The sequence below is a fragment of the Thunnus albacares genome, chromosome 11, assembly GCF_914725855.1.
Source record: "Thunnus albacares chromosome 11, fThuAlb1.1, whole genome shotgun sequence".
Taxonomy (NCBI): Eukaryota; Metazoa; Chordata; class Actinopteri; order Scombriformes; family Scombridae; genus Thunnus; species Thunnus albacares.
In genome coordinates this window covers 31331279-31354609 of record NC_058116.1, presented here as the reverse complement: position 1 = coordinate 31354609, position 23331 = coordinate 31331279, and the positions used below count along the sequence as shown (strand labels likewise).

Sequence of the window (23331 nt, the reverse complement as noted above, 5' to 3'; positions counted from 1 at the left end):
AGATTTTCTCCAGACGAATCTCTTCTGACCCTAAATTGTCAGAACGCTCCGGCTACAACTCGTTGTTTTCGGTTTTTATCGATTTTCACTGAAAAACAGCAGACTTTTTTTTTTTTTTTTTGTTGATGCTGCCAGAGGACAAAGTTCAGCTCAGTTTACAGTAAACAGACTCTGCATCTGCTTCCACTGAGAGAAAGTGAAGAGAAACATCGAAGAGGTTGAGACTGATTGTTTTGCTACAACACTCTTATGAAAGAGTCATTTTGTTTGTGATGCTCAGAAAAAACTGTATTGATTATTTTACAGCTGCTCCTTCTGTTATGACTGTTTATGGACAAAAACCTTTTTTTGGGGCCTGTTTAAGTGTTGCTGCTGTTGTGCCAAAATTACATGTTATTTTCAGTGAATACAGAAGCTGTCAATAAATAAAAGAAGAAGCAGGTGTAACTAAAGGTGAGTAAGCTGCTCCTCACCCCTCCCGTCCTGTTTCCTGATTCTACGGGTGCCCGGATGCAACAAACTGAACTGGAAACAGATTACAGCTGCAGCAACATGCTGCAGCTTTACAGTTTAGCCAATTATGTTCATCAGTTTTAGTATTTATGATGGAAGTTATGTTTGTTACAATAAGGAGATAACAGTTATGCTTGCAGCTAAGCTAATTTAGCAAGATGTGCATATGAGCTAATGAATAAATCTACTGTTAGTAGAACAGATGAAGAGTCTGTGTTGAGTTTATTTTCAGAGCGAGGCCAGCGAGGGTCCTTCCAGCATCTGGATCCCTTCTAAGAGGAGCTGAGAGATATGGAGGCGGCAGAGAGGAGAGGAAGGAGAGGATGAGGACGTCACATCGCCGTCTACTTTCAGTCCTTTGGCCTCTTTTAATGTTCTCCATCTGCCAAACGCCCAAACTAGTTTATCCTTGTTTTAGCTCTTTCTCTGTCGTGCTCTCTCTTTTTTTTTTTGTTTTAACTGGTTCTGTTTGGGATTCGGTCCGGCTGGCTGGTGGCAGCTGCAGGATCATCCATCACTGGCTGAACAGTCTGTCTGGCTGCTGTTTGAATCATAACACTTTATAACCTCCGCTAGATGGCGGGCAGGGCGGCGTCACGGCCCGTACTTTGACCACACAGGGCTGGAATAACAATAGAAAGGCTGCAGGCGGCGCAGTATGGCTGAGAGTGATGGTCCTGCTCATATCACATATATATATATATATATGATCATTAGTAAATATCTAAAACTTAATTAATGCACCTTTAAGAATTATTTCTGTAAGTTGACTAACAACCTACACAGCTGCATCTGCATCTGCTGTAACACTGAAATTTCCCTTTGGGGGTAAATAAAGTCTATCTATCCGTCATAGTGAGGGAGGGGAAACGTGACATGGTTTACATTCATGGTCATAGTGTTGCACTCAGCTGTTCACATGTGACAAGAATGAAAAGGACTCCTCGCTCTCCTCCACACCGCCCGGACGATCACAGCGTGACGTGGGTGTGAATGTCAGAAAGCGACAGAAACGTGTCGTGTGAAAAGTCCGTCCAATCGTCAGGTCTGAAGGAGTATAAACCAGTCGATACATAAAAAGAAACAGGACGAGTGGACTGAGGAATACATGTTGGACCACGGAGCTGGACGGCCAAACAAACCTCTTCACTCTGTTCATTGTTGAGACTTTCTGATTTTATAATTATTCTGCTGGAGGTTTGATATGATGACACTGATGAACTCTTCCAGCAGTCACTGGCATTAAAGACTTAATGCTCTTCATGTACATAGTCTGGAGTTTTTGAGCTAAACGTCATGATGTAATTCAGCCTTACTGGACCTGTCATACGCTGGAAATGTGTTAAGTTGTGTTAAGTTTATTTTGTATTTGAGTAAAACCTGTTTAACAAGATGAAACCTTTGCAATTTCAACAAAATAAATTATTTTTTTTAGATCAGAAAGGAACGCTCCCATCATCACTGGCTTTCATCCATAAAACTCAACATGAAACACTTTCTAGTAACGTCAGATTTCAACTTTCTAGACGTATCTTTACCATCAAAAAACTTCTACAACGCAAAAGGTTTGTTTAAAGGCCACTAAAAACAAAATATTAGATTGTTTTGTTTAAAACGGCCGTCCTTGTCTAAACCATAGACTGTATAAAAATATGGACGTCGTTACCGTGACGACACTCGTTGGTTTTTGAAGAGAGGTTTTCAAGCGAGCCGCTCCGGCCGTCGCCATCTTGGCAGTGCGTGACTCCGCCTAACTCCCAGCCAATCAAAAACAAGCAAAGAGGCGGGGCCGAACGGCTGAAACAAGCCACCTAGCGGCTGGCGGACCTGTCACTCAAAGCAGCCATGTCCTTCATTATGCATAACTTTACAGCTTAATAACATTTAAACGGGTGAGTTATAAAAAAATTCACCCCCCGTACAGTTGTCATGAAAGAGGAAATTAGCTACAGAGACCAAAACATGTTTATTTCTGCTGTAAAGTTGGACATTTTAACATGGAGGTCTATGGGGATTGACTCAGTTTTTGGCTTCATCTTACAGCCCTGGAGGTTGCCGCTTGGTCTAAACATACAGACATGACAAACTGTTGAGTGAGGTTTATTTATTTAGTCTATTTAGTTGTATTTAGTTATAGTTTTTATAAATATCAATGTGATTTTCAACAAGGTTTCTTTACTTTACAGAAGTTCTGCTTCCAGTTTGACTCTCTGTGTTAATCACTGAGTCTAATTAACAAGCAGTTATTCATTTATCATTTGCAGAACTTGTTTTGTTTTTATTAAAAACCCAAAATGACTAAAAGACAATATCTGTCATTTCAACATACTGTAATGCATTTCTAACAGGATTCAAATTTTCCACTTACTAGATATCATATAATTGACTTCATGTAATGCATTTTCTTCTCCTCATTATTGTGTCATGTCGCTCTTTGTAAAAAGGTGCGATCTCACTGGTTATTGCCCCGTCCTTGAGAGCAGATGATGCTCGTACTTTCACCGAGCATGAATCTCCATCTGACCCTTAACAACCTGGGTTTAAAATGAGATAAGGACACCTGGCGCTGCTCTGCATGGTCGAGCCTGGAGGGTTGAATACATTAACATACCAGCTTCAATCCTGTTCAAACAGATTACTGTCAGGTGAATCCATACAAACCTCTTGATACTTTTAGCTCCGAATTAAAACAGGTAGGCTGTGAACTGAGATTAGCTTCAAAAAAGGAAAAAACTGACCTTCCCACTTCACCGGAGGGAATATTAAACCTCTGACTTATCTGGTGTAACACTGAACTGCCATACGTCTCGGCTTCATACCTCACAATTTACAACAAAATAAAGAAAACTGTCAGTTATTCTTTTCCTTTACATGGACAGAGAAAAAGGAAAAATGTTTGGTTTTGATTTGTGTTATTCCAATAATGCTACTAAACAGAAAGAAAATAATTCATAATCAGTCAATTCAGGTACTGAAAATAAAGATAAAGTTTAGAACTGAAACAGTTGAGCTTTATACCAGATCAAATAAAACTCACATGTGTCTTGGGTGGATTGAACAGATAATATCAGATATTTCAAAAAGCTGAAAGTCTCCCCTCTCCGCTCAAAAACATGTTTTCCTTCTCGTTTCTGCGGTTGGATGTTTGTTCTTCGTCTCTGAAAGTTTCTCTGAGCTCGCTGGAAATCTGATTTTAAGATCTATGAACACGACTTGTGACATCACAACTATCTTTAAGCAAATTCAAGTGTTTCACATCCAGATGAGATTTCAGACACTTTTGGTTACATTTAAAGGATTTAGCATGAGATTTTCTATATTTTTCTTATTGTCAACAAATTTCATGTTTGGATCCAGCATTGAACTGATCTACTAACAAGTATTGTGTGTGTATCAAAGCTGATATATCTTATTCCTCCAGAAACTATTAAAAACACGTCAGTGAGCAACAAAGCATCCTGGCTAACATGTATGCTAGCAGGCATGCTAACAGTATGTTACGCTACCTAGCACGCTTCCTGAACCACCCCAACAAACAACCTGTTAAACTAACTAGCCTGCTAAGCTTACTAGCATGCTAACTGTGCTAAGCTAGCAACATCTCTGCCTGCTGCTTGTGTTACTGGTTTGGCTTCCTGGTTCAGGAGCCAATAGGCAGAGTTGGAGAGGACATCAGTAACATCTCTCTCTTCTGTGTTTTACACTCATACACGCATCTCTGACCCAACTAACTTACATTATTATATTATTTTAGCTTAAAGTCCTTGTTATAAACTGTTCTCGTGTGTGATTCTGTTTCTTTGTCACTGACTTGAGCCACAGCTGCTGCTTTACTTTACTTTAAATGTGCTTATATTCATCAGAGTGGTGCCTGATTATTCATAAATGTAAAAAAAATGGAAATGTCATAAATACACTGTGCCTCAAAATACTGGTTTGAATACAGAATTTTAATACTTGAATTAAAATATGATTAACTTTTTTTACTGATTGATGACTTGAGATTAAAAAGCACTTTTTCTGGATGAGATTGTGAAAAGATTAGATGTTTCTGGTTAAATGTCCATCGATTATTACAAATTGAACATTTTGATTCTGATGCTTTATGAATACAGTATTTAACAGAGATCTCCATGAGGCTCACCTGCTTCATAAAAAAACATTTAGCTCCTTTTTCTGTTTCTGGTTAAAGTCCTTTAAACTGCATTCAGATGTTCAGATTTGAATAAAATGTTTTATTGTGATTATTTATTAGAGCTGATCACAGACGTCAGCTCAGAGTTACTGAAGCTTTCACACTGTGGACGACTTCTCATCAAGTTCACATGAAAGCATGAAAGAAATGTGATTGAAGGGAAAGAAAATGACACTCAGTATCAGTAAATGTGTTTGAAATGGAGATCCGCTGGATATTTTTAGATTTCTGATCTGATGGCCGTCCAACTTCTCGCAGAGTTTTGTTTTCCTCAAATGTTCGACAGCGCAGTGTTGAGTCGCAGCTCTTTAAGGCTCCTATATGCAGATTAATGCTAATGTCATCTGTTTAGGAATTCAGACGGCAGCGAGCAGCGACAGAATGGGTGATGAATTCATCAAGGAATAAATGAAGCAGAACTTCACACCAGGATCCCTGAATCTCATCCTGAGCATTAAACCCAAATCTGTGTGTCTGACTCTGCAAACACTGCAGCACTTCAGACTGTTGACGCTCACATCCAGAGAAATACATATAACAGAGTAGCACGGGACACCGTTCACTTTATTAAAATACAATAAATATATGTCCTGATGCTGATCACACTGATTAAACAGAAATAATAATAAAATCAAACCCCATCATCAACACTCAGCAAGCATTTTATTAGGAACACCTGTGCAATTTAATCCAACAGCTCTGCCATAAATTCTACTTTTACAAAGCTTCTACATTTTCAGTTTTTGTTGTCGTTGTCAGAAAGGTGATAATATTACTTTATGTTTAGTATTGAGGTGGTAGTCGGTGGTGAACATGAGTCCCTGTCGTTTCCTTTTCTGCCACGAAAGTATAAAAGCAAACAGTCTGCTTATTATACAGTTAATTTAACTGCTTTTTGCTCAGAAGAAGAAGTGAACAGAATCTTCTGTGAAATCCAACAAAATCCACACAAATGTTCAGGTTTTACTGGACAGACAGAAACGTATCTTTTACAAAGATGTTTGCAGCTAACATTAGCATTAGCATTAGCATTAACAAGGTGGATGTTAAACAGTCAGCTAATGTGCTGTTTGGTGATTTTGTGTTTGTCACTGACGTCATGGTGCCGTTACGTTTTTATCCTGAGCAGGAAGGAGTTAAAAAATACTGAAAAATGTTTTCTAATTTCTATATTTGATGTATGTTTTGATGGCAGCGTGAGTTGTAACATCACCTGCACTTCATGTAACCAGGTTGTTTTTTTTTACACCGAACACAAAACAAGAACGAAAACTCAATTTTTTTAATGTGACAAAAACATGATGATAACTCTCTTGAGCACAGAAATATGATGCTTGTAAATCTACTAAAATAAAACTTGATCTGTTTTCCGAGGACGGCCATGACGCCTGCTGTTATTGGTAGTTTGGGTCCTTCTGTACCGCCGCTGCAGCCTGCTGATGATCCTCATGAAGTCTCACAGTCTGGTTTCTTACTGGTTCAGGCAGTTCCTCACCATGTGGAGCCATGTTGCATTAGAAACAACACAGGAGTTCACATGTATACATATATAAATACTGGTTTATAACCTTGTTCAGGTAATTCGTCTTAACTGGAAATCACAAGTTTTACTCACTTTTGTTGCATTGTTGTTGTACTTTGAGGACTGTACTTTAAATTTAATCTATCAAACCTTCTAAACTTCACCCTAAAATACTACAGTTATTGTAAGATGATACAATTTTGAATTATTTAACATTTTAGTGATGTTGCACAGGGCTGAACTTTTTTTATATAGTGTATATATTAGTGAGGTGTTTTCAGTAGGAAGCGGTGAGTTTGCAGCTGACAGCTGCAGACAGGATCTGTGAGGAAGGAGAGACATATGCACAATGTTGTTTTCCCTTCTTTTATTGGATTTTTTGACAGTAACAAAAGACTTTAAACATTCTAACCATGACTTTCTAAACATAACCTTCACTCGATATGAAGGAGATCTATCAGTCGCTGATGCCGGTCAGACTTATGGAGCCTCTTATTGGTTTTTCATCTTTTCATTACTGTGTATTTTTGGTTTTTTTTGGTTTTGGTGTTGTGTTTTATGTGTCCTAAATGTATGTGACCCACTGCTGCATAACCAGTTGCCTCACTGGGGACAAATAAAGTTATTGATTGATTTATTCTGCTTTTACTCCCAGACTCAGCACTCTCATCTTCCTTTGTTTTCTGAAAGCAGAAAAGCTTTCAAAGTTGTCCAGGAGTCTCCAGAGCCACAGGGCAACAGATCAGGTATCTGCCGGGCTGCAGAGAGGCGACCTGGTTCTCTCTCCGAGCAGGAGGACTCTCTCCTCTGAGAGGATGTGGCTGCTATTATCTCTGTCACCTGAGCCAGGAGACACCGCCGCGATACATCACCCTGCTGCTGCTGCGTGGTTTCAGACACATCTGGCCCATCTCATCTGTACACAACACATTATTGTAGTCACAAGAAAACCACATCAGATAGCAGAGCTGCCAGCCAGCGAGTCTCTACAAAAACATGGAGGCTTATCAGTAAAAACAAAGAAAACATGAAGCTTATCACCAAGAACAAACTTCACTGGCAAAGAGAGAGAATATATATGTGTGGTGTGTTAATCTCTGAGTGTATTCATGTTTAAATGCACCCACACCCCCCCCCCCCCCCCCCCCCCCCCCCCGACATCTATTTATATCATGTTTGCTCTCTTTAGCCATGTACAGATGTGTTTCTGGCTCTTGGATGAAGCCGCAGTGTGTGAAGGCAGCAGCAGCAGCAGCAGCAGCAGCTCTGAGCTCTGGAGGTTACAGCGTGTCCCTGAGATGACGGGTCATTAACCAGCAGCCTCCTCCCTCCTCTTCAGCAGGCCGCCGCCGACCTGCTACCGTAAAAACACATCAGCAGACAGAAAATGGAAACAGCAAAACAACTCTGTCCTCCAGTCTGGACCCACTGCAGTTTATTTTCTTTACAGTGACTTAGAGCAATGGCACCTTTTTTCCTTGGAGCCCCCCCTACATGTATCTAAGAAAAGCTGATTAGATGTTAACTTGACAAAGAGTTAATATCTAATCTTCCTAAGATCTTAACTGCTCAAGGGCTTGACAACATATAAGTACTTCGGTATTATTATTACTGATCAGAACTCATCATTCAAATCACACGTTGAAAACATTGTTTCCAGGGTGAAACTTAAATTAAGTTTCTTTTTCAGGAATAAATCCTGTTTCTCCCTCCAGGCAAGGAAACATTCTGCTGCTGCTCTTTATGAATGTACCTGAGTAGAGTCTAAATAAGTTGGAAACTATTCACTGCTCTGCTTTATGTTTAAATACTGGCTGCTGAAACCTTGTACACCACTGTATTCTGCATGCTGCTGCTAGGTTTCCATCTCTGTATGTCTGTAGACTTTCTTACTGGTTGATTTTTATATTTAAATCTCTCCTTAAACTGGTTCCTTCTTATCTGTGTACATACATGTGTAGAAACTAAAATCAATATGGCTGCTCTCATGATACTCTACCAGGCAGCGACCTCCGGGGCTGAAAAATGAAGCCAAACACCTGCATTCTCTCTGACGGCCAGCAGGGGGCGACTCCACTGGCTGCAGAAAAGAAGTCTGATTGTTTAGAAGTCTATGAGAAAATTATTCTACTTCTCTGTTGATTTATTACCTCAGTAAACTGTTTCCTAATGAGTTTATGGTCTCAATCGCTCGTTTCAAGTCTTCTGCAATACAACATGATGTTCATTTTGTAAATTATGGTCCCATTTAATTTAAATTTGAAGATAAAGCAGTGTATGCTTTAGGGCGTGGTTATGTTGTGATTGACAAGTCACTACCATGGAAACAACATTGTTTACATAACGTAACCACTGTATATAGGCGTAGCTACTGCTATTTCACTGTGTGTTTTCAGTCCACTGAAATTAATTGTAACATCGTCTTGTTCAGTGTTTGGTTTTACTAAAAGACCCATCGATGAGTCGGACGATCAGTGTTTCCTGTGAGTACATTTTGTTTTAACAGTTTTAGGCCTGTTTTTCGCTAGCGAAAATTAGCATTAGCATTAGCATGATCACTATTAACTATAGATTGTAAATGCACCGTGCTAACTGAGCTAGCAGCTAGCGCTATGGTCAGCTTCACCTTCTTGTCCAAATACGGTCACTTCTGGCTCCAAAAATCAAACATGGTGACGACCAAATCCAAGATGGCGAGGGTCAACTCGCTACACTCGAGGCTTCAAAACCAGTTCGCAAACCAATGGGTGACGTCACGATGACTACGTCCATTTTTTTTACAGTCTGTGTTCTCTACGGATGTTGCTTCCCAGAGTTAAAACAGAATTAAGCAAAAAAGCTTTTAAATACGCTGCTGCTTCTTCCTGGTATAATGTACAGAAGGACTGAAACTGTCTGATTACTGAGTTTACGTCTATTTAGAGGATCGAGAAGATCTCTTGGTTCTCCTGGTCAGTGTGGTTGCTGCTACATTTTTGCTGAGATCAATTTAGAAAATTGTAGCTGTTTATGCATCATAACTGGAATTTTGTCCTTGACCTTGTGTTGCATATTAACTGGATATTGTGTTTTGTGTTTGTGGTGTGTGAACGTTGTATTTGTCTGTTTGTATTATTTGTGTTTATTGTTGAGTCACTGTTGACAGAGAGAGACAGTATCTACACCTATACATACACATACACATCCGTCCTGGATCTCCATCAGATTAAAGAACTGAAACAGTTTGTTTCACATCATGTGAACATTGTTTCTGACACAGCAAGACAATATGTGTTAATTAGGTTCACAATCACTGTGGTGGGAAATGGTGTGTTTTAAGACAAGAGGAGAATTTAAACTATGAAGTGGAGAGGAGATGTCCTGGTGGATATCAGGTTTTTTTTTGGATCTTTGTTCTTATTGTTATAAAGGCTGTGTCTGAAGGTTGTGTCAGACAGGTATGTGGTGCTGAATCAGAGAAAAACCTTTTTAACTGCGTGTTTGGTCAGACTGAGTGTTCTTTCACTATCCAAAACATTTTGTATCTGTTCTCCTCCAAATATTTCTTTGACACCAAACTGACTTGAAAGGTCAGCAAGCTCATCTTCACAGCCGAGGTAGTCCACGTCCTGGAGGCTGGAAATGTAGTGGGAGGGGGGGGGGCGGGGGGATCCATCACCCACAATTCCTTTGATAAGAACTTAATTTCTTCCCAAAGCAAGTTCCTGCGCCTGGTAAACTCGCAGTGTCACCAGACCGATTCATCAGCAGAGGAAACTGTTGTGACATTTTCCAAACTCTGTGCTCACAAAAGCTTCGAGAGCATCTTTACACTTCAGGTTCCTGCTTGTTTGTCTCAGTGTAGAGAGGGAACGTGTCTGCTGGCTTTGATCCTGATGCATCAGTCAGCTGTTCACACAGTGGTCCATTGTGATCTTGCAAGAGTTCCTTCGTTTTTTTTTCTGCAGTTCCATAAAACGCACTTGTCTACATGACAACCTGTCATCATCCTCATACAGATGGCTGAACGGTCTCTTGATGAAGTTTATAACTTTAACAACAGTTGCCAGGTTGTTACTAAGTTTTTTACTGGCTAATGCTCGGCGATGTAGCATGCAGTGGAAAACCTCGGAGCGTTTTCCTTCAATCAGCTGTTGAATTCCTTGTTTTTTCCCGTCATCGAGTCATCGGTCCAGAATGCAACAAGATTCTGGCCGGGCAGATTGTTGGATGACAGATGAGAGTCCAAAGCCATAAATGTATCTCGGCCTGTTGTTGTTGAGACCAGATTGGTCGATATAAGAACATCTTGTTTCGAGTCCATCATGAATATATGGCACATAAATGATAAGCACAGACTCGTCTGACACTGTTGTCGTTTCATCCGACTGCAGATTGTTAAAAGCAGCTGCACCAGAAGCTTCAGTCATTTTATTCATTTCTGTCTGACAATGTTGTCAGAGTTGGATGGTTTTCACTTCATCCACCACCTGTGGGCCACACAGCCTGCTGGCAGGTTTGATAGCTGCTCTCCAGCATTGTGCAGCTTTTTATTCTTGGCGATTAATATCGAACAGTGAAATGATGCGTCTGTGGCTCTGTGTAAATCACCGCCTGCTCTTTCAAATGCTTCTCTGATGCTTGTGGATCTTTTTGAGAGTGCCGACTGCTTTTTTCCTCTCAAAAAAATCCCTGACCTTCACCAGTAGTGTCCTGGTGCTTTGTTACCTGGAGTCGTCTCATTTCGCGTGACTTCATACCTTCATTATTCAGCTTCTCACCACAAATGACACATTCTGTCTGAGACGTGTCCTGTCCTTCAGTAACCAGAGTTACGGCTTTACTTTCTGTCTCGACACTTTTACGTTTCTCAGACATGTTTCATTCATAAAACACTGATGCTCTGACTGCAGGTGAAACAAGGAAACTGACTGAGGTGTGGCCTCCTGAGCAGCCTACTACATGACCTTTGGACCCCAGGTTGGGAACCAGTAACTCAAAGGATATGTCTGCTTTATGTCAGCCCAGTTTGTAGTTTTTCCCTTCACTCCATGTTTACAATCCAATTAAATTGTTAATTCATGCAGCATATGTAGTCGCAGTTCTGATCCTGTCATTAATTTCAGAAAATCTGTTTATTATTACATTTATTATTAATTTATATTAAATAAAATAAAGAGTAAATAGGTAAGAACATCTGCTTTTGTCTATCTATCATTCTGTTGGTGGATTTCACTTATTATATGTTATAAATGTGCTTTTTACAGTCGTTCTTGGATCGTTATTATTATAATATTGCTGCTTGTTAATCAATGCACGTCAGGTTCAGGTAGATTTTCCATTTTGGACCCAATGGAGACCTCTAGTCCAGACTGTCCCCAGAGTGTCCGCCACCTGGCAACATGCCAAAAAAACTCTGTTATCCGTCGCTCGCTCGTAATCCACAGGACCGCCACGGCCATATTGAATGCCATGGAGTCTCACGCCAGCTCTGACCTCACTGGCTGAGTAACCTGAGGGCTCACTCGGTTTCATTTTTGTTGGCCGATGATCCAATTTAAGTGATTTTGGTTGTTTGTTGGGATCCCAGAAGGAGAAATTTCACATGAGTCTGTTCTCTTTAAGAGAAAGATATATGAATTCAGCCTTTACTGTTTACTTCTTGCCGGCTGATAATCCTCACAGTCACTCTCTCATATTTCCACCATCAGAAACAACCTGCATACAAATATTAACATCAAATATTAACAAAAAACAGAAAACGAAGCCCACGAGTCCAAACTGAAATGCCACAAGACAAACATTTCTGCAAACAATCAAATTTTACATTTCAGTCTCTCAAAAATCACATTTTGCAAACTCTGCACTACTGATTTTCTGTTTTACACACACACACACACAAACACTAGTGGCTTTTTTTTTATTTATAACATCATATCACAAATAGGCCACGTTGCCAGATGAGCTTCACTCATTTCTATGTTTGCTTTGATGTCCTCAACAAAGAGTCCGCTGTAACGTCCACTCTGCCTCCAGAGGATCTGCTGCTGTCAGTATCCACAGCCAACGAGAGGAGAGTCCTGCTGAGAGTAAATATGAATAAAGCTGCTGGGTCTGATAACATCGCTGGCCGTGTACTACAGACATGTGCCAACCAGCTAGTTGATGTTGTTACTGACATGTTTAACACATCAGTGTCACAGGAGAGAGTTCCCACCTGCTTCCAGACGGCCGACATCATCCCTGTAACGTCTCCAGTGTCTAGATTAAACCACTAGACTGTGACACTCGTCCCCCACTCTGATGAAGAGCTTTGAAAAAACTGGTTCTCAAGCACATCAAAGACAACGTCCCAGACAGTCTGGACACTCACCAGTTTGCATACAGAACCAGTAGATCCGTTTATACAATCTCCTCCATGAAACTGATTGGAAACGTAGCACTCTGGGCTTCAGTATCACACTCTACTACTGGATATTAGACTTCCTCACAAACAAACCCCAAACAGTTCGGATTGGTGGTCACGCCTCCACTCTAGTGCTGAACACCAGAGCCCCTCAGGGTCTCAGCCCCCTCCTATTCACGCTGTACACCAATGACTGCAACCCCCCGACATGGAGAGAACTCACCGTCACCACCGTCATCGGCCAGATTTCAAACAACGATGAGAGTTCATATCAGGAGGACTGCTCAACGTCAACCAGAACCAAGCAGCTGATGGTTGATTTTAGGAAAAAGGAGGCAAAGACACACAGCTCCGTCTACGTCAGTGGAGCAGCCTGGGTATCAGCGTCACATAGAACCTGTCATGGACGTCACACACAAAGCTCAGAAACGACTGAACCTCTGAAGGAAACTTAACAAGGCAAAATTACATCTCAGGTTCTTGTTAACTTTTTACAGAGGAGCAACAGAAAGCTTCCTGACTGGAAACATCTCAAAGTGGTGTGAGATGTGCAGACAGGAAGGATCTGCAGCGGGTGATTAAACATCATCGGTACCCGTCTACTGAGCTTCAGTGATATCAGTGAGGTGAAGAACCCGTACCTCCAGCTGTGAGACTCCTCAGTTCATCGTCTGCACTCCAATATAAAAAATAGGTTTTATTTTTATGACTTATTATTTATTAATCCATTTATATGAATCATGTTTTTGTGAGTAGCATTAAGGGATTACAAATGACATTTTGTTATTCAATCTTAACAAATACGTGTTCCTCAAACACACTTTGAGCAAACATTCATTCACCTCCACTGCGTTCACCACAGACTCACTTCCCTGCACTTCAGGCTCTTGGTGCAGGGTTTTTTTTTTTTTTTTGCACTGTGTCTTCATCATGCAGGTCTTTCTCCTCTGCTCTTCCGTAGCAGCACAGACATGCACGCTGCCTCTTTTGACGCCATCAGCTGCTACTGTGCCAGCTGAAGCGTGACGTCCCTTCTGGGGACGCTGTCACTCATGCAGCTCCAGTACAGAACACACACATGCACTGACGGCAGCGAAATCCAGCATGTTGTAAAACACGACAACCCATCATCTATGCATACAGGCCTAATCCCAGCATACAGTTTATATGAACTGCAAGATACAATGTAGAAACAGGCTGACTGTTGCCATGTTGTAATACCTAATAATAATAATAATGATGATGACCTTTCACAGAGTACTAGTGAGCCATTTGGTCGTCTTTGTTCAGTGTCTCTGGCTTCCTCTTGCTGCTGCTGCTGCTCAGGATGATGACGTCTCTCCTCGTCTTGCACTGGTTCACAGTCAGCGTGATTCTTTCATGTTTTAGCACCTTGATATTGAACAGCTCTGCTCTCCTCGGCACAGAGGACGCTGCTTCTTACCAGGCTGGTGAAGCATGTTGACGAGAGGGAGGGAGGGGAGGTGACCGATTCAGCACCACGTTCTCTCCAAGGGGATTGTGCAGCCGGTCCGCTCTCATCCTGACCCGGGTTTATACTGTCAACATGTGCTGCCAGCCGAAACCTGATACCCAATTGATCCGGCTTGTTAGGCGTGAACCGGCACCTCATTTTAGTCGGGAACAGCTGTTGGTCCACGGTGATATCCAGCGCTGGATTGTAGCATTTGATGCAGATGTGTGTGAATTTCTCCCACACTGCAGTCATGAGCGTAAACTTGTCAGTGGTCAACTGGCATGGTGCCTCCGCCAGACTCCATGCTGGTCCATGCTGGTCCATCTTTCCTGATCGCTGGTAGCTCCGCAGCACAATCTTAATAAATAATAAGAGAGAATTACTTTAGACTGAGCCTGTTTTAAAATGCTCACACTTATCATAATGTTACTATTTTATAGCTTTACACGACATGCAGGGTTTACTCATGCTGACCTTCTACATGTGCTGTTGTTGACCTGTTCTGAAGTGGAGGGTCGGTTCTCTGACTCAGTCCTGATATCTCCACCATCAGACTCACTACAGGTAGTAACTCTGATGCCTGTTTGGCATCAATAAATCTGTTTCTTATCTACTGTAAGCTGTTAGAAATGACTTCATCTAGTTTTCAGATCACACACTCTAACGAATGCTGTCGCCTAGCAACTTAAAATAAATACATAGATTTTTATATAGGGATGAATTTTACCTGGTGGTCATTTTAATCTGGATTTATCTTGACTTGGAAGAGTTAAAGAATGGAGGCCTTTAATATATTATTAAAACATAGAAATGTATAACTGAAATATTTATCCTGTAGTGATTCTAGTATTAACAAACAACATAATATGTTAATATGTAGTTTGACACATAAAACGACAAACTGAAAACTAAGTATTTTCAGTCAGTTAAAGAAAAATTACTACATAAATTATTCCTTATGATTTGTACAAAAATGTCACCAACCTCCCTGTAAATGATCCTAAACATTTATTGTTAAATAACAACAAATTACTCCAAAATTTTATACAAATTTCCAGGAAATTCCAGGAAATGTTCCAGGATCTGTAAAATAAATCATTACCAAAAGACGACAGACGACAAGTTTGAACATGAAAAGAATCCGGAGGTGCAGTGAAGTTAGCAGCTCCAGGCTACGTTAGCCACTACTAGCATCACACAGGTGAATCTCCCACCCGACTGTCAGAGGTGGAGCAGCATTATGGGTAATTTTAGGCACCAGGTTTTGACAAGACATATCAACAACAACATATCTGGTTCTGCTGGGTTGATTTTGATTGATCTATTTTTTTTAACCGGGCCGTCTTTAGTGCAGCAGCATTGAAGGAGCGCAGAGACTCAGCCAATCAGGAGAATCTGGAGGCTCAGAGACGCCTGATCTGATGTTTGGCAGCTGATCAGTGCAGTGACGACAGACTGATGTTATTTCAGACATAATTCTCACATCATTAAGTAACTGCTGTGACACTACAACATTTATCTGGATGCATCTTCAATAATAAAACATGAAACGCTGCTTTTGCTAAAAAGAAAGTTAGAAAAGGCCTCTCGCTGTCTGATATCTCCCTGGAGATGAATACGTTGAGTCATTTATGTTTATACATTTAATGGTACCAGTGTCCTCTTCAAGTTAAACCAATAACTATGTGTCTGTGACGTCCATTAAATAGATTGTAGTTTGGAAAAAAAAGCCCAAAAACTGCTCCTGCAGAAAGGTGAACGAACCGAAGTAACATCTTCATACATGATTTGCAAATGACATGAAATCCAGGAGGATGTTTTATCATCCAGTGTAACCCGGTGAAATGATTCTCTTATGTTTGAAGTTTGATTTGGACTCATTATGAAGCCTTCACGTCCTCGACCATCTGACCTGCTGGACTTCAAACAGCTGCTCTCCACACTCTCAACTGATGGACCGAAGCCTTTGAAGTCACATCTTTGCAGGAGAAGAAGTAGTTTGATCCCCCAGCTGCTCCGGACCGAAGCGGGCAGGAACGTTAGGAAACTCGCTTTTTGATATTTAAATGTGCAGAAGAGAAAATGGAAATGATGCTGGTGTGATAATAACACCAGTAGCTCCAGTAGAAGAAGTGACATGTTTATGATAAAAGGTAGAAACCTGTAAGTTTATTCATTCCTACTTGTGAGTTATTTTTATTTACTATTATTTTAATTAAATTTCTGTGGAAATGACTTCCTGCACATCACCTGTACATTGGAAATCAAACATGCATATTGTTTACTGTTAATATTTCTACATTACTCAGCTGTTTTGTGTTGTTTTGACTGTTAATATGTTTTCATTGAACTATGTTCAGTATGTCAGGCCGCCATGTGTCATGTGACCAATAATAATCAATTAAATAATAAATAAATTCTGTTATTTTGCACATTTACGTCCAGATGTGTAAGAAAGACATTTAAATTTATGCATAAATAATCTTCTACAGGTGTTTGGAGTCACCTGATCTCAGCTGCTGCTGATTTTTTCCTTTTCTATCTTGTTTTTCGTGATTAAATTTAAGTTTTGAAGAGTTGTTCTGATTTAGATGAAATGTTTTCCTGTCAATTTTAATAGCTAGCAGCTCATAATGTCCTTCTATTAGGAATATTGTTTACATGCTGTGATGCTGTTTCATGTTGCAGAGGGCTCCAGATGTGCAGGAAGGTCCAGATGTGTGTTATATTGTCTTCTGCAGGAGCAAATAAATGCTGGAAAACAATCCTTTCAGTTGTGAAAAACGTGTCTCAGACTTTTATTGTCATGGCAACAACAGGTTCATGATTGACGGTAAATATTGATTAAAGCTGATTATCAGTTTCTTTAACGTTCTTCAGGATCAGAAACAGCTGACTGATGCTACAAATCATCAACATAAAGGAGGAACACATGTAATAATAATAATAATAATAATAATAATAATAATAATATCTTTATTTGTTTTAACACTTTTCAAAATCGAGCTACAAAGAGTTTCACATAATAAAACTGAATAATTAAAACAGTAGAAAAAAAGACCAAACATTAAAACACTGATAATAAAGTAACATTAGAGGATCTTCAGGCTGTGAGTTAATGATCTTCATATACGACTAAACTGCAGATACGTTCTGGTAGAAACATAATGTGAGTGAAAGCTTTACAGACAACAGATCTGGTTCCATCAAAATATCTGATCTTGCAGTTCAATAACAGCTGAAACTGCAGTGATATGAATCTGTTTGTGGTCGTGTTCAGACTGCAGCAGCACTCTGGTCGTCTGCAGCGACTTGAAGCTCAACATGTTTCTGTACATTTAAACGCAAAATATGTAATTTCAGCCGCTCGGCGTCTCAATCAAAACAATAACAAAAGACGGAGTGTGATGACGGTGTGAAGTAGCAAGGGATCATGGGAGTTGTTGTCTTCGTCGTTAAATAACCAGCTTCACCGGGATAGGATTACTCCAGTGTTCATCATTCAGGATGTTTTTACCCGCAGAGGTCTCCTCCTCTCCAGAACAAATGTATACACACATTAAAATTGTTAAAAATATTAATTAAAGCTGTTTCATCTAAAAAAATCAATGTTTCTCCGATGATGTTTGGTGACCACCGGACTTCCTGGAGGGGCTGTTAGCTGAGCTGCTGCTAACGTTTGTCCAGTTTATTTCTCTGATAACTTAAGATCCAGACGTCCAATGACTAAAATCCTTCTTCCGGCTAAAAGATAAAGTTAAAAACCACCTAAATTTATCATGAAAATGTGTCTTAAAACTGAATAAAAGTCCATTTATAACAGTTTGTGTGGAACAACCACAACGCCGATGTATTATCTTGTATGTGTGTAAGTTACTCTTTGGTAGACGCCATTGTAGCGGACAAACACAGCGCCGCCGTATGCATCTGGTGCGTGTTTACTCTTTGGTAGAGGAGGTATGACGCCATCGACAGGCGACCAAATGAAACGGTCCGTTACTTTGATTAAATTACAGATTTCTCTGAGTTTGAACATTGTTGGAAACATTTGGGATAATGTAAGTACACAACTCAACAACATATATAACATAGGTCTAGTTGTTTTTAGACATTTTAATGTGGAATAATTACATATTATACCTTTAAAGGAAACAACAACTTAGCTGTAAAAGTCATTTCCAGCAGACGGGGTTGTTCTGGCTCACAGTGGGTCAAACGGTTCGCTATATAATCAGAAACTAAAACCCCCATATGAGCCTTAAAAGTCATCATTAATGAAAATGAAGTGGAAAATGAAAAGGAGAAAGTCTGTGATGTGAGAGAGCAGCAGACAACTGAAATGTAGAAACAGCTGACTGAGCTAGAAGCAGAACGGCTTTTTTTTAAATTTTTTTTTGCCTTTTCAGCACAAACTGCTCTGCATATAATTCTACCGGTGACTTGATGATTTACTGGTTCGTCTACCTGCCGCAGCGGTTCAGACCTTCACTCTGACTGTCAAAGACAGAAAGCATCACTGACAGCTGGTGGAAACAATCTTTATGTGGATCTGGAGGATTCAGCTGGTCTACAGGTTTGTTTCCAGCTGAGGAGGCCGATGGAGGAGACAACAAACACATATAGAAGTATAGATACATGTTTATAGAAATATTAAATACAGGGTTAATACACTATCATGTCCCATATTTAGAAAGGGACTTTGAGATGAGCATACAGGCTTAAAAATGTGCAAAAATAGTAAAACATTTCTGTTTCTCTCTTGTTTCAACACATCAGCATCATGTTAAACTGGAGACAAACCTGAAACCTACAAAGACTGGACAGACCACAGAAGGAGTGTTTCCACCTACTTTTACACCGACGTTTTTAGTCTTTGGCAGTCAGAAAGAACACAAACATTACGACTGAGTGATCACACAGACAACATACTGACCCCCCCCCCCAACAGATCAATTACTGCCTGTTTGTGCAGCAAAACAAACACGGAGGCAACCAGCAGCTTGTACTGATTCATCCATGATCCAGATATCAGTGGTGGAAGAAGTCTTCAGTAAAAATACCAATACAGCAGTTTAAAACTACTCCATTATAAGTAAAAGTACTGCATGAAAAATCCTACTACAGTAAAAGTACATAAGTATTATGAGCTTGATGTAGTTAAAGTATTGCAGTAAAAGTACATAAGTATTATGAGCTTGATGTAGTTAAAGTATTGCAGTAAAAGTACATAAGTATTATGAGCTTGATGTAGTTAAAGTATTGCAGTAAAAGTACATAAGTATTATGAGCTTGATGTAGTTAAAGTATTGCAGTAAAAGTACATAAGTATTATGAGCTTGATGTAGTTAAAGTACTGCAGTAAAAGTACATAAGTATTATGAGCTTGATGTAGTTAAAGTACTGCAGTAAAAGTACATAAGTATTATGAGCTTGATGTAGTTAAAGTATTGCAGTAAAAGTACATAAGTATTATGAGCTTGATGTAGTTAAAGTATTGCAGTAAAAGTACATAAGTATTATGAGCTTGATGTAGTTAAAGTATTGCAGTAAAAGTAGTGGTTTGGTCCCTCTGACTGATATATTATTATATATGACATCATTAGATTATTAATAGTGAAGCATCAGTGTTAGAGCAGCATGTTACTGTTGTAGCTGCTGGAGGTGGAGCTAGTTTACACTACTTTATATACAGTTAGCTAGTTTAGTCCAGTGGTTCCCAACCTAGGGGTCGGGCCCCTCCAAAGGGTCAGCAGATAAATCTGAGGGGTGGTGAGATGATTAATGGGAGAGGAAAGAAGAAAAAACAAAGTTCTGATACACAAATCTGTTTTCAGTTTTTGGACTTTTTCTCTAATCTTTGATTTTTGCTGAAATATTGGATCATTTGAACATTTATTGAAATGAAAGCATGTGAGAAGTTTAGAGGGAAAAATCACTATTTGGTGGAGCTGTTAACAACTCATAGACATGTGAAATGTGACCCCGACTACACACTGCTTTTTGTAAGACGTCAAAAGACAAAAAGGTTGGAAACCACTGGTTTCATCTTTAACAATGTGTTGTATTTTAAAAGCTTGTTATATTATCCATTGTGTCAAATCTTCATCTGAAAAGTAACTAAAGCTGTCAAATAAATGTAGTGGAGTAGAAAGTACAATATTTCCCTCTGAAATGTAGAAAGTAGCATCACATGGAAATACTCAAGTAAAGTACAAGTACCTCAAAACTGTACTTCAGTAAATGTACTTAGTTACTTTCCACCACTGGTTAATATGCAGCACAGTTCACACTGAAAAGGTGGGAAAAAGACAGAAGAAAAAAGTGAAAAATCTGAGAGTTCAGATAAGAATCTGTATGTCACTTGATGACCTGCTCTTTCGCTCCCATCAGTCATCAAATGATCAGAATCAGGTCAACAGTCTTCAGGTGTCTCCTCACCTTTAGTTACGTACTACTAGAGATCATCTGTCTCTTTACAACACTAAACATTCAGGAGGAGAAATCATACTGTTGAGTTTGTTTACTACAGTCAGAAAGTGGAAGCTAGGTAGCCTAGCCTGCTAACGTTAGCATTATTGTTTCCATCCACCTGTCTTTTATTTGCATTTTCAATTTAAGCCTCAATAAAAACCTGAGTGGAAACACTGAATTTATTATTTTTTTCCTGAAAAAAAAAAAAAAAAAAAATCAAAACCTTTGAAATATCCCAAAATTGTTTTGAAGCTTAGCTGAGGTGGAAAAGATCTGACAATCTGCACATAGTGAATAAATGATGACATACATGAATCATGTGACTTAAACATCAGATATATATATATATATACACATATAAACCACAGCGGGCGTAAGGTCTATTGTGTGAAGATGTTTATCGGCTCTTACTGTGACTGCAAACAAAATCAATGCAAAGATACGAGTAGACACGGAGGCAACAACACGACCACACAGTGGCACAAATTAACGTGAAAATGAAAATTTGAGCGCAACCTTCTTCATAAATGTACAGAGACGAGACGAGAGGAGAGACTGGAGGGAAATAACAGAAAGAACTGGAGTCTCTGGTGAGAAATGAACACAAACACACACAAACTCTCCAGTTTAATCAATATGTTTTCCAGCAGGTTGGTTTCACAAAGTACCAGACATTTAGTTTATGTGTAATACAGAGTACTGTGAAGATAAAAAAACGGCTGCTATGATGATTTTAAAAATATAGAACAGAGACTCAATATGTTTTTAATAGTTATAAAGAATGTCAACATTTTCAGTTCTGTTTTTAATAATATTCATATTTTTACAGACACTCTATTGACATTTCCAGACTGTTTATATCAGCGATGTTTCTGAAATGAATACATGAAACAAACAGAAATGTCATATTTCCATCACGTTTTTCCATCTTTTGAGCTTTTAGCTCAGCAAACAGACGGCGGGCAGGACGTCTTCAGCTCCTTAAATGTTACATTTTAAATCTGCTAATATTAGATATAAAATCTTACATTTGTTGTGAATGTGGTTATATATTTCATCTGATTTATGTGTAAAAGGGAAAATAGTCTGAGCATCAGTCATCAGTGACAGACTGGATGTTTTGCATCAGAGCACAAACACTGAAGAAATCTTGAAGTGACTCCAAAGAGATCAAAGACTCAATTTGTATTGATGAACTAAAATGAAAATGTGCCAAAAAAAAAAGACTCAAAGAAAAACAATAGCAGCTTCTGTTAGAACACAGTAGAGAAGTATCAAAGATCTTCATTACAAATAAAATAAATGAAATGAAAAGATACACCCTGACCCAGACTCATAAATGCTTTGTGCTCTGAGCGGAGGAAGCTGTGAGGCGGCGGCTGCAGGGAGGCGGCGGCGGCGGCTGTTGATTAGCAGACGGTCTCCTCTCCACAGAGATATCTGATCTGTGAGCCGAGCCGCCGCGACTGACGGACAGCCAGGGGTCAGAGGAGGAGGGATTCACTAAAACCCAAACACTGTGACATCCGAGACGCCTCTCTCTCTCTCTCTCTCTCCTTGTCTTAATCACATCTTGTAGCCGGCCTCTCCGTTTTTAGTGAGAGCGCCATTATTAAGGATTCAGCGCACACATCCTGAAGCGTCCGGCGGTGACAGAAAGCTGCCTGTGCAGAGCATCAGGTCACATCTGCAAGTAAAACATATAAAACATATAGAATAATGACCAGGAGGGACCACAGCGTGATCTCAGTTTAGTCATATATAATTTGTGTTATTATTAATATTTGCTCTTCATCCTCACTTGAGTTTTATAAGGTTTTTGGACTCAGATATGTAGATATACTTTGGGTTTAGGCTTATAAGCACAGATCTGTTAAACATATTCTACAGGATAACTGACTTGTTCACTGTAAAAAACATTAATGCACCTGCGGATGTCATCCACTTCATAAAAACTCTGATTCAGGGTTCAGTAGCACTTCATGTGATGAAGGTGGAAGCACAGTAAATGTGAAGAACATGACCTTCTTGTGCTGCGTCGGCGTTAAGGGGGGGAATAAACGTCTTCTTTGTTGCTTTCTTCAACCGTCTGACTGACTGAGTTCATTTGTTGTCCTCTAAAGGAAAATAACAGCAAAATGGATCAATGGAGAGCACTAATTATTAGTCTTTATTTCTCTGTGACCCCTCCCAGGCTCCGTAAGAGTCAGGTAATTAAGAGGATTCATGCAAATAAAGTACCTTATGTTTGTGTGATGATGAGGAGGATCTGCAGCATCATTATCAGGCAAGTGAGGTCATGGAAACCAGCAGCCCCCCTATGAGACAGTCCCAGGTGAACCTGTACTATACACACAATTCAGCATAAAATAAAGGATGCCTGTTAAAACATACTTTGAGCTGATTGGTTGGTTAGATGTTAATTGTTGGAGCTTTTATGTGATTAACTGTAAGTGATTCAGATGAAGAGTTTCTCTTTTTTGGAGTTCTTTGTCTTTTGAGCTTTACAGAAAATATTTGGTATCATGAAATACAAAAGTTCAATAAGCAGCATCAACAGCAGCTGCTGTCACCTGGTGTCATATTAGAGAGATGAGAACTCCAGCAACACTTGTAGTATGAAGAACAACTTTATTAGCTGACCGACGCATTTGGCCTTCATCAGGGTCATCATAAAACACATTACAAACACTATTTAAAATATAAAAGACAACCAATCATATACATCCAGGCACATATCAGCCAATGGGGCGTCTACAAAGATGGGT

The 23331-nt window shown here is 39.6% G+C and overlaps 1 long non-coding RNA gene across 2 annotated transcripts; it reads right to left on the bottom strand.

Annotated features, from left to right (window-relative positions):
- Positions 1 to 21337: 21337 nt before the first annotated feature.
- Positions 21338 to 22908, bottom strand: LOC122992731. 2 transcript variants are annotated; one of them, XR_006406120.1, is made up of 3 exons: positions 22805 to 22908; positions 22492 to 22680; positions 21338 to 22250 (listed from the first exon to the last, which is right to left on the bottom strand). It is a non-coding gene; the product is annotated as an uncharacterized LOC122992731 (long non-coding RNA). The 2 variants fall into 2 exon arrangements; XR_006406119.1 differs by having other exon boundaries at positions 22588 to 22680.
- Between the last annotated feature and the right edge of the window lie 423 nt (positions 22909 to 23331).